At 37.4% G+C, this 21,594-nt stretch overlaps 1 protein-coding gene across 1 annotated transcript in view; it reads left to right on the plus strand.

Annotated features, from left to right (window-relative positions):
* Positions 1-21,594, plus strand: part of MED13L (mediator complex subunit 13L) — a 286,536-nt gene that overhangs the window by 95,917 nt on the left and 169,025 nt on the right. The gene's annotated exons all lie outside the window — the stretch shown is intronic.

A 21,594-nucleotide genomic window follows, 5' to 3' on the forward strand; every position in this document is an offset into this window, starting at 1 on the left:
GATATTGACCCCCCCCCCCCCTTTCTTTGCACTAAAAAAAGTAGTGCTGTCTAGTTTAATTGAATCATATGAATTTTTAAATAAAGTTAACTTCGAGAAATTGTGAACATCTTAGAATATTTCTCTGAAGTTGAAAAATAACATTTTTATATTAATGGGTGTTTTGCTTTTATTACAAAATTGGCTTAATGGTCTTAGTAGCAGAAGACATACTTGTTTAAAAAAACTAGGATTTGGCAGTTCAGGAATTTATAAGGCTGTGTTCAGAAATTTGAAATTTGGATTTTAAAATCAAATGTCATTTTTGGTGCCACTTGGTCATTTTATTTGGTGTGCTTTACATATTAACTCAGTTTTTATAGGTTGAGATTTAAAAAATAGCATTTTAAGATGTAGCTACAATTCTTACAGTATTTAAGTATCACTAAGCTGAAGAAGTTGATCATAGGTGATGTTTCATTTAAAAACTATTAAATTATTTTTTTGCTCATAGTATGATTTGTGAAAAATCTCAGAAATTTTAACTCTGTTATAATCTTCAGAGCTGCTTTAATCACTACGAATTTATTTCCCAATATTTACACCTAAGCAAGTAGCTGTTCAAACTTCTGTCAGTTGTAGGTTTCTGTTGTTTTCATATCCTTCTCTGATCATTTTAAAAGGTGATTATAATACATTTAAAAGCTTTTCTCTCAAAAAATTTTTGGTTACTTTTTTCAGATTTGTAAACTACAGGAAATTCATGCAGAAAATCATTCCTTCCTTTGATGAACATTTGCTGCCTGCCTGCTATGTGCCAGGTGGTGTAGTTACTAAAACACAGTCTTTAATCTCAAGGAGTTTAACATCTCAAGAAGGGAGGTAAACATACATATCTTTCTGTAGTACTTGAAGAGCAAGCAGCATGTTAGCAGAGTGATCAAAGTGCTCTGAAAGTGCCCTGCAGAAACTTTGAGGGTAGGAGGTGGTAGAGGGAGGAGACTTTCTAAAAAGGGTGTTTCTTGAATAATGACCAAGATCTCAGGATGGGGAGAGCATTTGAGTGTCTATAATATGTGCCTGACACTTGTTCTTTCCTCCCTCATACGACCATTGTTAGAATTACTTAAACAGAGCACTGTCTTTTCAGGGATGTTGAAGAAGAGAATTCTTATTTTAGTTTGCATCTTGCCTTGAATCACCCCTAAGTTCCAACTAAGATCACAGGACTTTATAAAACAGGAAGATTTCTAAGATATCTGGTAGAATTAAATACTTTTATGTGTAGAATTAGTTGGAGGCTTATGGGTTGCCCACATTTAAGGCATGTTCAGTTTTCTCATCTTCCTTCTGATTGGAGGCCAGGGGGTAAATGGGAAAAGAGCCTAATAGCATCTTATCACAAAGATTTGTGCCAGTTCATTTGTTAATTCAGTCAGAAAAATGTTTAATCAGCACCAGGTACTGCTACTACTGTTCTAGGAGGTAAGTACAGAGATATGTTACTACTGCACTCTTACTTGTCCTCATGGCTAATTTTGTTAAATCTTTGTAACATTTAGGATTTTATATTTAGGAATAAAAATTTCTTCATTTTGAACTTTGAGAACTGCATTCACATATAGCTGTTTGTTTTGAACTTCGAACAGGTACAGAGCCCAAGATTAACTTGGTTTAACAGGCAATGCTTATAGTTTTGGTACATGTAGTTTAGATAGTCTGTGAAAATTACATGTGAATTATTATAAAGTATTAAAATGATTCTCTAAGTTATTTTTTAAAAAGAATTAACATATTTTTGCTTGAATATTTCAAATGTGAAAATGGTTAGAAAATGTCATTAAATAAACATCATTAAATAAACTTACTTGTCAATTCATATGGATTTTTATAAAATACACTCCATCAATTCCAGGCATGAAAAGCAGTATTATAGCTATTAGCACGATCAATACATGTCAAAAGGAAATGTTGGCACTGAAGCAATAATGAACAAGAAAGTCAAGAAAATAAAAATATAGGTGATGAAAGAACATTGGCATATATATATAGTGTTACACAGGTTTGTTTTTTTAAAGGTAGCTACATTTAAATGGTTACCATTTAATACTGTAACTTTAGATCTCTCCGCAGTAAATTGTGTCCTAATGGGATATTCAGACTAGGATGAATTGATCTCTTAATATCTGAGCTTGATCTCTACATAAAATAAGTACTTATATGACCCTTATGTAAAGAACAAGATTTTTAGAAGTGTCTGTATTATGGGGAAAAAAATTAAACCTCTAAACCTGTAAGTCAGCATAACTCTAACAAGGAAAAATGAATGATATGCAGTATCTTCTGGGCTGTTGATTATGAATGACATTTGTATAAAAGTGTTACCATCTTAACACGCCACCATATTAACACACCGGCATCTAATCTGCTTCCAAATTTGTAAAAATCAATTATTTAATCTGCCTTTATATGTGGAAATGCTTTCCATATATATAGAAATCATAATCTTATTTTGCCAATTTTATACCTTGTATTTTTTTTTAACAATAAATTGAAATATATTGTTTTCTATAAACCATTTATTCTCTTCAGGGAGTTTCTTTATTGTCTGAGTATTCTTTTTAATCCATTTTCTTACCTACTTCTTTATCTTTACAAACTCATCTTTAATCTTTCGTCTCTTTAAAGCACAGTCTGGTTTTTAAAGATTTAAGTCTAGAATAACCAATTATTTTTGTGATGTAAATTCATGGGGTCTTGCTTGAAGTCAAAGCATGAAAAATTTGATCCCTAAAGAGTACTTTTCACAAATTTCCCATTCAATGAAAATAAATTGTTGTGGGATTGCCATTGAAAATGGTAATAAATTTTCCTACTGAAGAATACATATTGATTTTTTTAATACCCCTCTTCACTCATTCATTCAACAGATATTTATTAAGGGCACAGTTTGTGCCAGTCACTGTGCTATAAGCACTGGGAAATACAGCAATGAGTACAAATATGGATTTTCAAATTTTGAGTTTAGGCATTGGGAGGAGGAGTTAGACATTAAAAAAAATCACGAGTAAATGAAAAAAATTGCAACTAAGATAAGTACAGCATTGTGAACTGCATGGTGCCATACAGTTAATATGGGACTTGATAAAAGGAAAATCAGAGCTACCTGAGGAAGTGATTTGAACTGTGATGTCAAAGTAGAATAGATGCAGATGCAGAATTGAAGTAGATGAAGAGAGGAATGATGATATTCTATGACTGAGAAGAGAGCATTTCTTGGTGGCAGGAGGCTTGGTAGATTGCAGGACTGAAAGAAGACCAGTGTGGCTCTACTGGAGAGAATGCCTGCGAGTATAGTCATTTCCTAATCAGTGAAAGCTTCTGACATGAACAAATGACCAAAAATAAACATAACTTGAAATATTTAATATAGTACAGGGCAGTCTTTGTATTGTATATTAGCTATAGCTTATATTTAAGGCATTTAAAATCAATTCCTTACCTAGGCTTTAAATTCTGCTTCTTGGTGTTTCTTCGTAACTTGCAACCATGTTAAAAATGTGAACTGTGGAAGGCAGAGAGACATTGGTTAGCAGTTTTTGTCACCAGTCTGTCTGTGGTCCTTTGTATAGTTGTCCGTGCATCTGTACTGACGCTGTAGCAGAAACCCAGTGCCCTTTTCCATGGAACATGTGCCTGAGAGTGGGAATCATGCCTTCAGCCTTCAGCCGAATAGCATCTGTTTCAGGTGTCTGTTTTTAAATGTAGCAGCTCATGTCACATTAGTTAGAAGAGGCCCTTACAGGTGCAGCCACCTCTCTTTTGCTTAAATAAACAAACAAGAAGTGTTTTTCTTTCATAATTTATTGCTCTATTCCTAAGTACCCCTTTTGTTGTTGGTTTTTTTCTTTTGTAGACTTGCGATTTTGGTTGAGGAAATTGAATTGTTTGTAGACAGGTAGAGACAGCTCATCAGTGAATGACGTGGCACCTCCAGCTTGAGTAAGCTGCCCCTAGTATGTGTCTTAGTAGCACCTTCTGCTGGTTCCACAGTAGCTTTTACTTGTTTGTATTGTAATTGGTTGTATCTGTTTCCCTTATGGCTTGTAGGCTCCTTTTAAGGAAGGGTCTATGTCTTATCTGTCATTAATGCTCAGGATCTAGCTAGCACCTAGTATGATATTCAGTAAGTATTTATTGAATATAATTGCTTTATCTAGTCTCTGATGATATTTTTGGAAGTAGTAATATGTGTGCTCATGTTAAATTAATTACAACACCAAGAATTTGGGGGTTGGTACTTACTGGAGGGTGCTTGAGCGGTGATACGTATTTTCAAACTACCAGGGGATCAGATTGCCCTCTATTGAGGTCCTAGGTGTGCCCAGAACTGCACCGGAGGGAGCTCAGTGCAGGTCTATTTTTATCCATTTTATTCTGGGGGCTTGAGAGTAGCCAGGATTCTGCTTTAAAAGTTCCAAGACAGCCCAGACAGCGTGGCTCAGTGGTTGAGTGTCGACCTATGAACCAGGAGGTCATGGATTGATTCCCGGTCAGGGCACATGCCCAGGTTGCAGGCTCGATCTTCAATGTGGGGCAGGAGGCAGCTGATCAATGATTCTCTCTCATCATTGATGTTTCTCTCCCTCTTCCTTCGTCTCTGAAATCAATAAAAATATGTTAAAAAAAAGTTTGCAGACTAAGGAGCTAGTTTAGTTTGCTACTACAGATGAGAGCCTATACCCCGAGGGGCTAAATGACCTGTCCCGTTTCATACAATTAAGTAACAGGAGGAGAGGTAGATCTAGGCTCCCATTACTTAGCTCTGTGCTGTTCCTGCAACGTGGTGCTTCTGGGGTGACTGTTGCAACACCCAGAAACCTTTTGAACAGTGAGAGTTGGCCGCTATTGTGATGCTTCATGATTCATATACATTGTTTCATGTTGACTAAGTTTGTTTCATGCAGTAGCATTGGAATGTATGTTTAAATAAAGCAGGGCAATTGAAAAATCCTACTACTTAAAAATTACTTGTCACCATTTTTTAAAACTATAAGTTAATGAACACTTATTTGGGACTTCTATATTCTTTTGTGAAAAATGTAAAACTTCTGTCAACTTTATTGTAATGAAATTTGAACTGATGAGATATTGATGATTTGAATTGGAATGGAATTATTGGAAACCTCAGCTATGAAAATGCTATAAATTATTTTTTTAGTTTGTTATTTTTGTTCTTGTGCAAGTCGTGAAGTAATGTTTATGGAGAGGAAATCACAGAGTTTGTGTAACTGATTCCATACATACAATAATCGTCAGGACCACATTAGCTCTTTATAATTTCACACTGATGCTTTTACATAAAGAACAGGATGTGGCACATTTATAATTCTCTCCTCTTGAGAAGCAGTTAGTATAAAGTTCAACATTAACTTTACAAAGCAAGAGGAGTGCTTATTATGAAATTAAATATATAGATGCTACACATATGATCTATAAATAACTTTATATATTTATGTGTTCACAAGCACAGTACAATCTTTATAATTCTTTCCAGACAGTTAATTATACCTGTATATATGCTTTTAATATTATATCCTTTTCACAGATGTCATCTTATAAAAGATGATATCAGATTGGTGGTTTGTTGCTTTTTTTCTTTAAATCTCCAAAATTCAATTAAAATATGCATTTAAAGTATACAAATAAGTGAATTGTAAGTTAAAATAATAGTAAATGAATTGTGAGACTTGAAAAATTTACCTGTTCACCTCCTAAGTCTACTTGTATGTAAAGTAATGAGGGAGGAAATTGTATTGTGGAGTTATATAGACCTTAGTAAATTTAAAGTGGAGTTCATATCCATCCTGCTTCATTTTCTGTCCACTTGGTTAAAATTATTCTGGCATTTGCTGGGCAGACAGCCAATACTAAAATAAACGCTTACTATTGAAACAGTTTTTATAATGTCTACATAAGCTCAGAGATTGGGACCTTCATTTGTTGGACATAATAATCTCAAAGCTTCTACTTTGACCCTATTATATTCAGTGACACAGAAAAGAGAATTCATTTGTTTTAAGAAGCTTCCAAATAAGTATCACATTATGGATTTTTAACTCTTACACATTGCCTGTGTTTTAAAACTTAGTAAAACTCAACTAAGAACATCATTTTCTGTCCAGCTATGTGGTTTGGTGGTTGAACATTGACCCAGGAACCAGAAGGTCATAGTTCAATTCCTGATCAGGGCACATCCCTGGGTTATAGGCCCGATCTCCTGTGGGGGGCTTGCAAGGAGCAGCCGTTTGATGATGCTTCTCTCTTTCTCTCTCTCATCAATGTTTCTATCTCTCTCCCTTCCTCCCTTTCTCTAAAAATAAATTAAGAACATATCTAAAGTCTTTAAAAAAGAAAAGAAAATCCTTTCCTAGTAATGGTGGTGGGTTATTTTGTAGTTGAAGGAACGTGGAAATGATTGTGTTACTTGATTTCCCTAGAGAAATAAGATGTTAAGAACTATCTGTTGATGATGGATATTTCTTCTTAAATCTCTTGATTTGTTATAGAACAGAAAAACATTTGAATCCAGATGAGCCACTCACTAGCCGTGTGATCTTAGAGATATTACTTTAGCTTTCTGTGCCTCTGCTCTTATTTATAAAGTGGGTATATTAATAATACTTACCTCATAGGGCTATAAAAATTATTAAAGGAGATAATGTATTTAAAACGACTTACATAGTAAATGTCCAGTAGTTGTTAATTATCTTCTAACTATACTAATAAAAGGGTAATGTGCTAATTAGACTGGGAGACCTTCCGGACGTCCTTCCGTACAAAGCCATGGTGGCAGGGCCGAGGCAGAGGCAGTTAGGGGTGATGAGGCCGGCAGGGGAGGGCAGTTGGGGCGAGCAGGCGGCAGGGGGGCACGGTTGGGGGTGAGCAGGCTGGCAGGGGGGGCAGTTGGGGGTGAGCAGGCCGGCGTGGGGGGGGAGCAGTTGGGGGCAATCAGTCTGGCAGGGGCGGGCAGTTAGGGTGCTCAGGCCGGAAGGGGGGGCAGTTGGGGTTGATCAGGCCGGCAGCAGAGTGGTTAGGGGTGATCAGGCAGGCAGGTTAGGAGCCAGTGGTCCCGGATTACAAGAGGGATGTCCGACTGCCGGTTTAGGCCTGATCCTTGTGGCATCAGGCCTAAACCGGCAGTCGGACAATCCCCGAGGGGTCCCAGATTGGAGAGGGTGCAGGCTCGGCTGAGGGACACCCCCCACCCCCGTGCACGAATTTTGTGCACCAGACCACTAGTGTGTGTGTGTGTGTGTGTGTGTGTGTGTGTGTGTGTGTAAAGCCTAAGCGACTGGCCAACTGGCCGGTAGCTTTGATGCGCACTGACCACCAGGGGGCAGACGCTCAATGCAGGAGCATAAACCACAGGCATGGAAACATGGAACAAGGACTGATGAATCTCAGAGGGAAGGGGAGAGGGTGAAAGGTGGGAAGAGATTAACCAAAGATCTTATATGCATACTAGAGGCCTGGTGCATGGATTCATGAACCAATGGGGTCCCTAGGCCTGGCCTGTGGGGATCAGGCCGAAACGAGCTCTGCCACATCCCCCAAGGGATCCTGGATGCCTGGCGCAGGCGAGGCCGAGGGACCCCGCTGGTTATCAATATCTAGTTATCAATATTTTCAAAATGCTAGTCACATGACAATTCCTCTTGTCATTGTACCATTCATCTTTAATATATATCTACCATTTTGTTAGTGTTAAATGTTCCTTTGTATTTGCAAATGTTAAATCTTTTATGAACATACTCTTTTAGAGTATATCATATATTATCGTTATTTCTTCCTTTCAGATTCTCAAGAGTTAATATACATTCATTTAAATACATCAAATCTGACTTACTTGGCCTATTATTTCTTATGCATACACATGTAATTGTTCTTTATACTTTTGATGTTTTGATACTCATGTATAAGGGGGAAGGCTGGTACTTGGAAACCTGGGTTGCATTGCTAGCATCCTTTCCTTATCTTACCACTTATGTTTGACTTGGAATAAACATCATTTTTCCTTTGTCAGATGTTTTGAACTTAATTTTGGACTATTAAAACTTTTTCTCAATAATTGGAGGCTCTTCAACATTTATATTGTGCTGTCTTTAATTCAGTATTCTTTTATTTGTTAATTTCGAGTAAAAAGAGGTATCTTAATGGATGTACTCATGTATTATGTATAATATATGCTTCAGTGAAAAATTGCAAGTTATACTTTTGCTGGAGAATGTTTATCATATAGTACCACTGCAAAAGTAATTACAGTTGATGAACTTGAACTTTAACGTATTGCCAATAGTAATACAAACTTAAAGAATTTCACTTTTTTTGAGAAATAAAATCATGACAATTGTTTGCATTAAAATTGATGAAAAATGCTTATTATAAGAAAAGATTTAAGGAAAACATTCTAAAGTGAATTGTCTGTAGAAACATGGAATAATTGATGTGCAGAAAATTTTCCTCTATTCAGTTGAATAAGAAATAATTCGAATATAAATTTATATGTACAGTGATGGAAATGGTATTTTAATTTCTACTTATTACCTTATTATTTTAATAATAAAATATATAATCATTACATATCTGATCATTTTATTAAAATGTGTGAGCCAGATACTGGTTTAAGACAATTGTGTGGCAAAATGCTACTCTTTTGGTTAAATGAGCCTCAGCACCACCCACAGTACTAATAGGCTCTCATCAAAAAAGATTTCTCCTAAAAAAAAACAAACAAACTTTGTCAGCCTGTGAACATTTTCATGAGCAAATATGAAATGTACGTATTGTGACTGAACTGTGGTATGTTTGTTCTGTCTAGCATATTGGCCTTCCTTCATTAAATTTAATTAATTTAAAATATGGGATTTGGAAGTATTCAGAGCCTGGAACAGTTTTTCCCCCCAAAAAATATTACTTGTAAAAGTTGAGTACTTATTTTCGTTGGTTGTAATTACATGACTATTTTTAAATAGATTTTAAAATGTAAAAGTTACAAGTGTGTGTATTTTTATGCAATGTTGGTACTTTATCCATAATTTTATTGAACTAGTAGTACTGCACAAATTTTCCATTCCTCAGTATAGTAAATTTTAATTATCTGAAACCCTCAGAGAATGAGTCATTTCAATAAGGTGAGTTTGAACTGACGACACTGGGAAAAAAAAAATAGAGTTTTCTCCTAAAAGTATACTGACTAGAATTAGCATTTGACAGTTTTTTTATTATTGTTAATGCCACTAGTTGGCCTTGGTAATACCAGAATCCTAGGTCCAGGCCTATAGCCACTGTAGGGATCCACTCGAGAGAGGGTTGTAGGTTAGTAATGAACAGCATAGGTTTTGGAGTCAGACATGGGTTCAGATTCCATCTCTTCTGGGTGCGCTGTATGACTTTTGGCAAACCACTAAATTTCATTTTCTTTGTTTGAAAACTGAGGAATCAGAGTCTTAATGCTTTATTGAATTGAGGATTATATGAGTTAACACATAGAAATCACTTAGCACAGCATTTAGCTCATAGAACACTCTTAAGTACAAGCTGTTGTTAAATATAATCAACTATTTCTGCTGCTGCTACAAGAACAAAGCTTTGGACAGCTACGACTTTTCTTCTTGTTGTTATGTCTGCTATTATTTGGCTTCCCTTTCACTGACATTGATATATGTATATCTGTTAGGTTTTCTGATTTCTATTTTTAATGAAGGGGTTGTTCCTTTTTATCTGAATGTTCTCAACCTTGGGGAAGGGAAGAACCTGTGAGAACATGGTGTAAGTAAGCCTTCAACGTGTTTTTGAACAAGTGTATTCTAAGCACAAAGGGAAGAGTTAAGCTGAATATACTCTTTGGATATTTGTTAGTTTTTTTTGTTTAGTTACAAAATTCCCTGCAGTGAGGGAAATGGGTAAAATAGTAGCAGATGTTTTCTGTTTCTAGTCTGTTTCCTTTAAGAAGAAACATTTGCCTCCCGTTGGAATACTGACCATTATTTCTTCTGGGAGAGTGATTTTAACTTGCTTTTGGCCTTTAAGTGTTCATAACTCTTAGCTTTAATTCTTCATTGTATTAAACAGTACAATAGATTATTTGTTATTAACAACAGATTTTTGTTATTAATGACATATCAAATTATTGTTATTGTGGAAATTGCTCTTTTCTGTCACTTATTTGTGGTGGTGGTGGTGGAGATGGGGATTTGTGGTAGCTACCTGTCACAGAACATGCTGGGACTTCTCTTGCTGATAGAGGTGACACTTTAGCTTCCTCCTTCCTTTGTTCCATTTTGTGGCTTTTAGTACTACCATGGTCTCTTGGCAAATGTGGTATTGGAGAAAGGTGGTTGATCTTTTCTTCCAGATTCCTCCTCTCCCTCACAGCAGTAAGCTCTGTGTACAGAGAGAACATAAGACTCTTTAACCAGGTTATTCCTTCTTTCAGCAGGAATATTAATAATAGGTAACATATGTTGTGTAATTACTGTGTGATATCACTGTCATAATTGTGTTCTATACTAATGTAATCTTTGAACAACTCTTTGATCTTTGTGTTATTGTCATTTTTTAAAAAAACAAATGAAGAGTTAAGATTCACAGTGGTTTAGTAACTTATCTATATCTATACAATACATGACCTAACTCGGACTGTAATTGAAGTCTCACAGACTCAAGTTTTTTTCAGTTTTAAGAATTCTTTTTATCTTTTTTTTTTAAATTAATCCTCACCTGAGGATATTTTTCCATTGATTTTTTTTTAGAGAGAGTGGAAGGGAGGGGGAGAGACAGAGAAACATTGATGTGAGTGAGACACATTGATTGGTTGCTCCCACACGCACCCTGACTACGGCCAGGAATCGAGCTTGCAACCGATGTACATGCCCTTGACTGGAATCGAACCCAGGACCCTTCACTCTGCAGGCCAATGCCCTATCCACCGAACCAAAATAGTTAGGGCTCTTTTTATCTTAAAAAATTTTTTTAAATAATTTTTCATTGTTGAAAGTATTACACATGTCCCCCTTTTCCCCCCATTGAGCCCCTCTAGCCACCCCACTCTCCACCCCACACCCCGGGCCCTCATTGTCCCATTGTTGTGGCCATGGGCCATGCTTACATGCATACAAGGTTCTTGGTTGATTACTTCCCATCCCCCCCTCCGCCTTCCCTCTTTATTGATTTCAGAGGAAGGGAGAGAGAGAGAGAGAAAGAGAGAGATCAATGATGAAAGAGAATCATTGATAGACTGCCTTCAGCAAGCCCCCCACTGGGGATCAAGCCCGCAGCCCCCTGCATGCACCCTAACTGGGAATTGAACTGTGACCTCCTGGTTCATAGGCCACTGAACCATGCTGGCTGGGCCTTTTTATCTTTTATAATAAAAAATTTGAAATATATGAAAATCCAGATAGAAATTATGCTGGACACCCAACACATTTACTGTTCACCTATATTTAAAAGTTAATGTTTTGTCCTGGCCAGTGTGGCTCAGCTGGTTGGAGCATCGGCCTATATATCAAAAGAAATCAGGTTCGATTCCTTGTCAGGCACATACCTAGATTGCAGGTTTGATGCCCGGTTGGGGCTCGTTTGGGGCTCATGCTGGAGGCAACTGATCAGTGTCTCTTTCCTTTCATCCCTCTTTCTAAAATGAAAAATTATAAATAAAAAGAAAATGTTTTGTCATGTTTGCCTTCTACATTTTTTTCTTAAAAGTTTTAAAACAAGTCCTAACATTTTTTATTTTTATTTTTTTTATTTTATTTTTTTTTCTGTTCATCAGATTATTTATTCACTTGATTCTTAGATTCACTTGTTGATAGATGCGTATTTGTTGTTCATAATTTGTATCTTTACCTTTTTCTTCTTCTTCCTCTTCTTAAAGGATACCTTTCAGCATTTCATATAATCCTGGTTTGGTGGTGATGAACTCCTTTAGCTTTTCCTTATCTGTGAAGCTCTTTATCTGACCTTCAGTTCTGAATGATAGCTTTGCTGGGTAAAGTAATCTTGGTTGTAGGTTCTTGGTATTCATCACTTTGAATATTTCTTGCCATTCCCTTCTGGCCTGCATGGTTTCTGTTGAGAAATCAGCTGACAGTCGTATGGGTATTCCCTTGTAGGTAACTGAGTTTCTTTCTCTTGCTGCTCTTAAGATTCTCTCTTTATCTTTTGCTCTTGGCATTTTAATTATGATGTGTCTTGGTGTGGTCCTCTTTGGATTCCTTTTGTTTGGGGTTCTCTGCGCTTCCTGGACCTGTAAGTCTATTTCTTTCACCAGGTAGGGGAAGTTTTCTGTCATTATTTCTTCAAATAGGTTTTCAATATCTTGCTCTCTCTCATCTTCTGGCACCCCTATAATTCTGATGTTGGTACGCTTGAAGCTGTCCTAGAGGCTCCTTACACTATCTTCGTATTTTCGGATTCTTTTTTCATTTTGCTTTTCTGGTTGGGTGTTTTTTGCTTCTTCGCATTTCAAATCTTTGCCTTGATTCTTGTGGTCCTCTGGTCTGCTGTTGGGAGTCTGTATAGTATTCGTTATTTCAGTCCGTGTATGCTTAATTTCTAGTTGGTTCTTTATCATAACATCGAGGGTCTCATTAGATTTCTTGAGGATCTCACTACATTTATCGACAGCTTCTGGACAGTTCTTAAGAGACCTTAAAAGTGTGGTTCTGAATTCAATATCCTCTATTGACAGTTTTGTCCTGTTCCTTTGTCTCCGCATTTTTTATGCTTTCTTGGTGCACCACCTAGTGGTCTTTGTGCGCAGTCTTGTTGTAGTTAAGCCTTGATTGTTGTCGGCAATACCGGGGGTGATTTGACCTCCAGGCTAACTGGCTATGAGAGTCCGCTGTGTCTGCAGTGGGAGGGCTTCTGTGCTGGATCTCTAGGGTGGTGATAATCTAGCGTTTGCCTGAGGCTATCCGGCAAATGGCTCTGTGCAGGGCTTGGGCGGGGCGGGTCCCCGGGGATCTACAGGGCGGGCCGGAGTGAGCAGTTATGGCTGCTCTCAGTTCCGTCCCTAGGGGCTCTGCCTCACAGAGTCCCAGCAACCGCTGAAAACCTCGGAGAGAAAGCTGCCTTTGAGTTCCGACCGAAGCCAGACAGTCCCGCTTCTCCCATTTGAGTCTGGGTCCCTAGAGACTCGCCCGGATCTGGAGCTCAGAGTCTGAAATTCCCTCCCGATTGAAAACAACAACCGCGCCCTCTGCCGCCAGCCCGCTCTGTGCGCACTCCGCACCTCAGTATTTCACTTCAGCACTGCGCCTCCTCTGAGTCTGGGTATGATATTCTCTTTCCTCCTAGTTGTAGAATTTCCACTCAGCCAGCCTTCCTGTGGTTCTGGATGATGTCCGTTCCGTCGTTTAGTTGTTTTTTGAAGTCAACATTTTTTATTTCAGCATGTATCTTATATAATCACACTGCTCTGATCACACATTTTATTTAGTTTCTAGAGGCCTGGTGCACAAAACATTTTCAATTAAAGCATTTAACAATTCTGACATTTCTGTAGTAACAAGACATGTCTGATCTCTTTTAGAAAATAGTTTAATTAATTTTAGGGAGAGAGGGAGAGGGAACCTGTAATCTGGGCATATGCCCTGACCATATGGGGTACAAGGTGACGTCCAACCAACTGAGCCACACTGGCCAGGGCAGACATTCCTGACCTCTTAACCAGTTATAAATGAAAATTGGCTTCTTCATGAAGACTTTATACATATTTCTTTTGAATAACAAACAAGGTTATAACTAATTTTCCCCAGCCCAGTGATTCTGGTCGCAGTAAGCCTATTAAGATGAAATTTAAATTATGAGCCTGCTTTATTCTCCATAACTTTAGTTTTTTTCTCTCTCTTTTTTAAACAGTAAGGTAATACAATGGACCTGTGGGGAGTGGGGTGGAGGTGGAATAAAGTTGAAATACAATAATGACTGCCATACATTGAGTTTCTACTATTGGCTTAGGGTAGTACCGGATGCTTTACGTGTACTAGCTCTAATCCTTAGAGCATTCGTAGTGATATAAATTGCATTTACAAAAGAAGAAACTTGGATTGAGAGAGTTAAAGACCTGCCTAAGAGTATACAGCCTGGAAACAGCAGGTCTGGGTTTCAAATCCAGACCTATCTAATTTCCAAGCTTATATATTTCCACTGTTCTTTAAGTGCCCATATATAAAGCATGTTTTCACTATCTTCCTGGCTTTAGAGTACTGTAAACAGTTAATAGTAAAAGTTAGGAAATGCTGAATGTGAGAGCAGTTTGCTTTAGTTTTGTGGAAGGTCAGAGAAATAATACATGATTTTGAGCATCAGTGAAGCTTCTGTGGGGAGCAGTCAGTGAAATTTAGCTGAAGAGGAGAGGTGCGTGAAAGGAGGAGCAGGAGAAGAGACCAGGCTGGATGCTTGGGTCTGGTCATGTGAGGTTTGAATGCCAGCCTGGTGAATTCAGGCTTTCTCACCTCACTCCTTATACAAGTGTGGTTTACTAAATGAAGTCAATATCTAGATGTTAATAAGAAGACTAGAAATCACCTTATTTTTGCCTTTTTGGATTTCTTTCCAAGACTTTGTCGTAATAATCTGAGTATGTTGATAAGTGGGCTCTACTGTAGTGAAGGTAGGATCTGACCTTAGGCAGACACAAGAGGACTAGACACTTGGAGGCTTGTTGCATGTGGTGTGAAGTTAATGTCCGGTGACACACCTGCATGGTCAGCCAGAAAAAGAGGTTTGGCTTAGGGCCATACTGGTACAGCAGCGATCTCAACGTCAGCTCTGATTCCAATTAAATCTTTGCAAAGACATTAGCAGTTTGAGCCCCCCCCCCTTTTTTTTAACAGCTAAGTCTCTCCACAGGCACATTTATTAAATACAAATAGGGGTTTTTTGGGGGGAGGGTATATATCCAATTCAAGGGAAATGAGTGCATTTATTTTTGTCACTACTACAGTCCGTTTTAAAAATGTAATGATCAGAGGCCAAAATGAAAGAACTGTTTTCCCTCTTCCCTTCCTTCCTCCCTCCCTCCCTCCCCCATTCCCTTCCCTATCCCTTCTGCTTTTCTCCCCTCCCCTCCCCTCCCCTCCACCCTTGCTCCTTCCAATGGTATTTTATCAACTATTTACCATTTTTTTCTTATTGCCAACAGGAGACATAGGAAAGGAACTTAACATTTCCCACTCACTCATCTCTTAGCCAAGCCCCTCTCACTGCTGTTTTCTCTGTGCCTTCATTCATGTTGTGTCCTCTGCTCAGGTCATCTTTGTTCTTCCATCTCTCCTTAATCTCTCTATTTCCTGATTCAAATTTTTACTTGTTTTTCAAGGTCTGGTTAAATATTTTTGGAAGATTTGGCATGTTGAAACTTCTATCACAAATACCAGATACTGATCTTTAAGTTGCTTATTTGTTCAGTCACAAACCATTTGACTTTTTGGACATAGCCTGGGCTCTTCTTCATAAAGCTACCTCTCTTTGTCAAATGATAGTTAAAAAGCTAAAACATGGAAGCATGCAGCACAGATAGAATCACAGGTAAACCAAACATATTTCTTGATTATCTAAATAATGTGGAATTTTTTTTTAGGGTTGTGTATGGGAGGTGTATTTAACAGTAAGACATGATTGTGGAACTCTTGGCAGCTCCTTCTGATACCTTTGATCTATTGGGGTGTAAGACTTATTGTATATAGTTGATTATCATATATGACAAAATGTGACAAGTTTTGTATACAAACATAATCAAGAATGCCTTGAGAAGTCAGGAAAGAGAAATTAATTTCACTTGGAGGGATATGAGAGAAATTTTATTGAACACATAGCATATTAGTGAGCAGAGACAAGAGCAGGATGTTCTGTTTCATGTACATGGTACAGTGTGTGAGCAAAGATATGAATGTATAGGGTATATTCAAATTCTCTAAAATGAATTACTAGCGGGTGAGAATGTACAGACAGAAGGAAGTACACAGAGAAAACTTAAATAGGTGGGGCAAAAAAAACCCAGTTCTAAGATCATTGAACTTGATTTTTAGGTAGTAAAAGTTTTTACACAAAGGAATGACATGATCAGAGCTGTGTTTTAGTAAGATAACTTGGGAAATGGTGAGAAGAATGGATCAAAGATAGTAATAGGGAACAAATTTATATGGGATACTGAAGAGGAGTAAAAGATTTCAAAATGTGGTATTGATTGGGTAGACACTGTATCCACTTCTCTATTTTCTCCAGAAGGTGCATTTAACTCTAGTACTTCCTCTTCCTTTTACTCTCCTCTCCCCAAGATAACAAAATAAAAATAAGCTACTTTTATTATTATTTTTTAAATCCAGGGTGGTTTTAGTTAGAAATGTAGAGCAACTTAGTGGGCAGGCATAAATAAGCAAACGAGTTTTTGGTATAGATTGTCAGCCTGTTACATCACGTCTTTGCTGATTTTATCTTTATTTGATCACCACGTAAAGCATTTCTTTGCTGTTGGCATAGAGTTTTTCAGACTTGATTCCCTCTTTTTTTTTTTTTTTTGAGCGACCTGTAATAGCTCCTCACTTTATAGGAGAGAAATGTAATTCACACTTATAAAGCTTCACCAGCAACACATTATGTAAATAATTTTATTGCATAGTTCCATAAAAACATATTTAGTGGTTCTTTAATGAAACAAATACTAGAGGCTGATGCACGAAATTCGTGCAAGAGTAGGCCTTCCTTCCCTTGGCTGCGGGCACTGGCTTCCCTCTGGCACCTGAGACCTGGGCTTCCCTCTGGCCTCCAGCAGGCAACTGGTTGGTGGCTTGGGCCTCCCTTTGCGGGGGCGATCATGGGGCAATAGCTGGGCCCCCGACCAATCTCATCATACCCACCTCGGCTGGCCTGGCGCCAATGGGTGTCATAGTGTGGTCCCGGATGGTCGTCTAGATGGTCGTCTGGATGGTCGTTCTGCTGTTGGCCGTTTGGTCGATTTGCATATTACTCTTTTATTATATAGGATAATTGTTAAGGGGAGAATTGAGAGTTACGAGCACACTGAAATTAAAGAAATAAACTTGATTTTTTTAAATACTATTTTCTTTCCTTAACTTTCATGTAATTAAATAAATGAAGAGGTGTGTATAGGTATATGCATACATATGCATGAATGAAAACAAATGACTTGTAACACTAAATGTTGCCAGATTTGACAACTATAGTGAAGTGAGGTGCTGCTTTTAGTATGTGAAATGATACATGATATTAGGGCTTTAGAAACAGACTATTCTTTGCATTTGTAGTAGGAAAAGAAAAAGCTGTTTTTGATAACTTTTTGACTCACTACCATTTCATTTTTGTCAAAACCTTGTATATTATATTGCATTAGCCACTCTTTTTTCTATAGTACAAGCTTTCAAATTAAGCACAGAGTTTGCATAGTAAATAGTTGTTGAATATTAGTTAAATGGATTTATGTCTTACTGTCTCTGATGGCATGGATCCAGGGTGTATTATTTTTCTTATTTCTCTATGTCTTTGTTGTAATAGGCAAATATTTGGTACTTTTTGTGTATACTTTTAGACTATGGCCACTCTTCATGAGTGGGTGCTATTTAAAGTAATTTTTATCAACATTTAAAGTAATTTTCTTGGTGGCATTTTAAAAACTTGTCACAAATAGGAAAGAGTACATTTTTTCTTATTTGTTGAATTGTTTAGCTATTGCAGAGAATCTGGAACCTGCTCTTAAAACTTGTTACTATTGTTTTGAGAACTTAAGAACTTTTCCCTCAATAATTGATAAAGTATTCTAAGCAGTTACTCACGAACTACTATATGCTATTTACTCTGAAAACCAAATAGCAACAGGAGAGAACATAGAAGAATCTCAGGACTGGAAGGGAACTCAAAGGTGAGCTAGGCCAAGCATCCAGCTGCCTTGGGACTCAGCTCCAGAAAATCCACCTTAAGTTGTTTTTCAGCCTGTGATAAGGAAAGCTTTGTAGCAAATCTTCGTATGTATCCTTTCTTAAAGGATACTTAGTGATTAAGTGTCAGGAGTCCTTGTATCAGACAGGTATTAATTTGTTGATCTATACATGAGGTTGATAAACCAATTTTATTTAAATGACCTTAGGAAGATAATGGGATCATAATATGAAGTTAGTGTACTGACAACAGAGTGCTCTGCCGTGCTATGTTGTTAGACACAGATTCATGTAATGACCTTCGTAAGTGTAATGGGATGAATTAAGTGGGGCAACTACATGGCAGAAACACTGCAGTGATGTCGTGAAGTGCAGTTTGAAGTGGCATAGCATAGATGTTGTCTATTAGATAGCAAATAATTAAATATCTGAGATTTATTAGCATGCCACAGGCTAACTGCTTATGTGCACAGACTATCAGAATCTTTTATGGAACATTTACTGTTTTAGGTACCTTTAGATATTATCTCAGTTAATCCTTAAATGTCTCTCCATGAAGTAGCTGCAGCTTTAAATATGATTCATTTATAGTGGCTACTCATAGTGAATTCATAGTAAAAAGTACAGCAGGTGAATTATCTATATATATATAAAAACCTAAGCAACCAAACGACCGGTTGATTGGTCGCTGTGACGTGCACTGACCACCAGGGGACAGATGCTCAATGCACAGGATCGGGGTCCCTGTTGTTTGGATCAGGCCTGTGGGGATCGGGCTGAAACCGGCTATCCGACATCCCCGGATTGTGAGAGGGCACAGGCCAGGTGAGAGACCCCACCAGTATACGAATCCATGCACTGGACCTCTAGTTAGTTATATTAGCCAAATTGATTAACCATTAACATAGAGGATATCTATTGAGAATGCTTTGAGCAAAAATTCCATGTTTTGGGGTAAGTTCTCTTATTAAAAGATTTTTGTGTGTGAAAATAGATTTTGGTTAAAGATCCTCAAACCAAACTGTGTTAGAAACATGAAGAATTTCAGAAAAGGAATCTGAAATTACTCTTAGTGTTGGATGTTGGGAGCTGAGGGCTGGAGACAGGGTTTTTCAGGAATAATTGAGCACCAACTTTTCTTTCTCACCCTAGGTGAGGATGTGGCCTTGTTGATGCTGAGTTAGATTTAAGAATCAGAAGTGTCTATTGTCAGACATTAATTTAAATGAGTCATGGTGTGAGTATTTCATAAATGGTGAGTTAAACATTTGGAACAGTAGAATAGCAAGAATTTCTCATCTTAGTCAGGACCCTTTCTTGTGTGTGGCATATGGAACCCAAGGGAGAAGAAAAAGGCAAGCAAAGATACGCTGCATATGTGCCTATTCTGTGGCTCTGTGTAGCCACCTGGCTTTTATTAAGTTCTGTAGCGCTGGCTAAATAATTGGGAATCTGAAGGAGGTGTATGTATGTGTGTGGTCTCTTTTAGCTAATCCATAACCTGTTTTTATAATGGTAAAAGTTGCTATGATTTTCTTTGTGCTTGGAAATAGATTTTGTATACTCATTTTACATTTTTTAGTATTTGTAGCTTTAATATTTGTCCAACTTCTAATATGTTGTTTATGAATGCATCAGGGTTCAGAGACATGAAGAAAGTATTCTCGGTTTCTCTTCTTTTCTTGCCTCTTCAACCCCCTGCAGTTTGCTTATTTTATAGCAATAGATAGCAAGCATGGTGGTTATATATCTCTAGCTTAGACCACAAAATCAATTAATGCATAATTTAATTGAAACATTTTAGAAGAAGGGAGGTCTCAGATAAGAATAATGGAGGTGAGTTAGTTCCAAGTGGAAGTGTAAATTAAGGTACTATCAACTGTTATGGGCAAGATGGAAACCTAACTGGTATATTTAACATTTCTGTAAGAGAACAAAGTTTTGAATTCCAAGTCAGTGATTTACAAATAATGTTGGAACACAACCCATTTGTAGTTGAGATCTGTCTAAGCCAACTTTAAAGAAGCAAGGGTATGCTTAAATTTCCATGGCTCTGGTGATCATTGCTTCTTTTTAGTTAATTTGTGACCAAGAAATAATATTGTGTTGTATTTCATTTGTTATATGCATTAAATGTGGTATAATTTTCTGTGTACGTTGATGTGGCAAAGTAGCACATGGCCTCATTTAATTTGACACCAAGAGAGGAAGAAAAATACTCAGCGTTGGGTAAATTCTAAAATTTCTCTTTGTGTTCTGCTCCCCTACTTCCAGAACAAAAACAGACAATACAGGCAAAACAAAAACAAGAACCTTTTCCAAGCAATTTTGTAACTTTTTTTGGGGGAGGGGGGCATGTACAAGTATGCTATGTGAAAAAAATGCTCTTGCCACATTTTACAATTAAGTGACAGTTGCTCTAGCCCGGTGGCTTAGTTGGAGTGTCGTCCATACACACACCAGAAAGGTTGCAGGTTATAATCCTGGTCAGGGCACATACCTAGGTTGTGCCAACCAGTTGATTGTTCCTCCCTCCCTCTCTCCTTCCCTCCCTCCCTCTCTCCTTCCCTCCCTCCCTCCCTTCTTCCCTTTCTCCCTTCCTCCCTCTTTAAAATCAATAAACATATCCTTGGTGAGCATTTAAAAACAGAGGTGTCAGTGATCAGAGATGGCTTTATCACATGTGTGTTTAGTTTAGATGCTAAATCACTTTCTAGGAGGTTAATCATAAGACTGATCATCCTGACAGAGGACATGTGAGAATTTTAGAGGCATACTATATTTGGAAAGTTTCCTGAGGTTCTTTGGTATTTCCATCTTTTGCCAAAAATGTTTATTCTACAGTGTGTAAACAGTAAGGAAAAATAAAATAAATCGGGCATTTCATAATCAGTGGTTAGCTACTTATGTAGCTCAAAATTAAGCAATCAGCACCGATTATAGAGTCACTTGGCGGAGAGCAAACCTGTAATTCTTTTTTACTCTGAAGCCAACAGAGCCTGAACCCACAAAGCTTGTCAGTAGATAAGATAAAAAATAGGCAGTTTTGAATTTACTTGCTTGATCTAAGCATAAGGAAGAGCTTGACTGCTTGCAATTCTATGCTCTAAAGACACTGTAAAAATAGTTCTAATTTAAAAAATATATCATTCTAACATGATGGCCAGTGTAATATATTTGGCTTCAATTCACATTGCTTTAAAATGTAGGTATTATAAAAGTGTCACTTTATTTTTATACACACACACACACACACATGAATTGTGCATACTTGAACTTAAAAATAATCAAGAAATCAACAGTAGTCTTGAACTTTCAATGTAGTCTTTTATCTTGAGTAAGAAATAGCTATAAAACTATTGCTGTATGCTTGTTTGATAATAGGAGTCATTTACTGACACATATTTAACTGCCACTACTTACTAGGCACTGGGAATAAAATAGAGAAGAAACGATACTAAAATCTTAGTTGTTGTGGACTTTAATTTTTAGTAGGGGGTAGGGGAGATGGTAAAGAAATAAACACGTAAAATCAAGTATGTCAGATGTTGCTTAGTGTCATGGAGAAAAATGAAGCAAGGTGGCATTTGAGCAGAGACCGGAAGAAGATACGGGGAAGACCATGTGGATGGGTAACTTTCCGAAGAGCATATCA

The sequence above is a fragment of the Myotis nattereri genome, assembly GCF_964212035.1.
Source record: "Myotis nattereri genome assembly, chromosome: 19".
Lineage (NCBI taxonomy): Eukaryota > Metazoa > Chordata > Mammalia > Chiroptera > Vespertilionidae > Myotis > Myotis nattereri.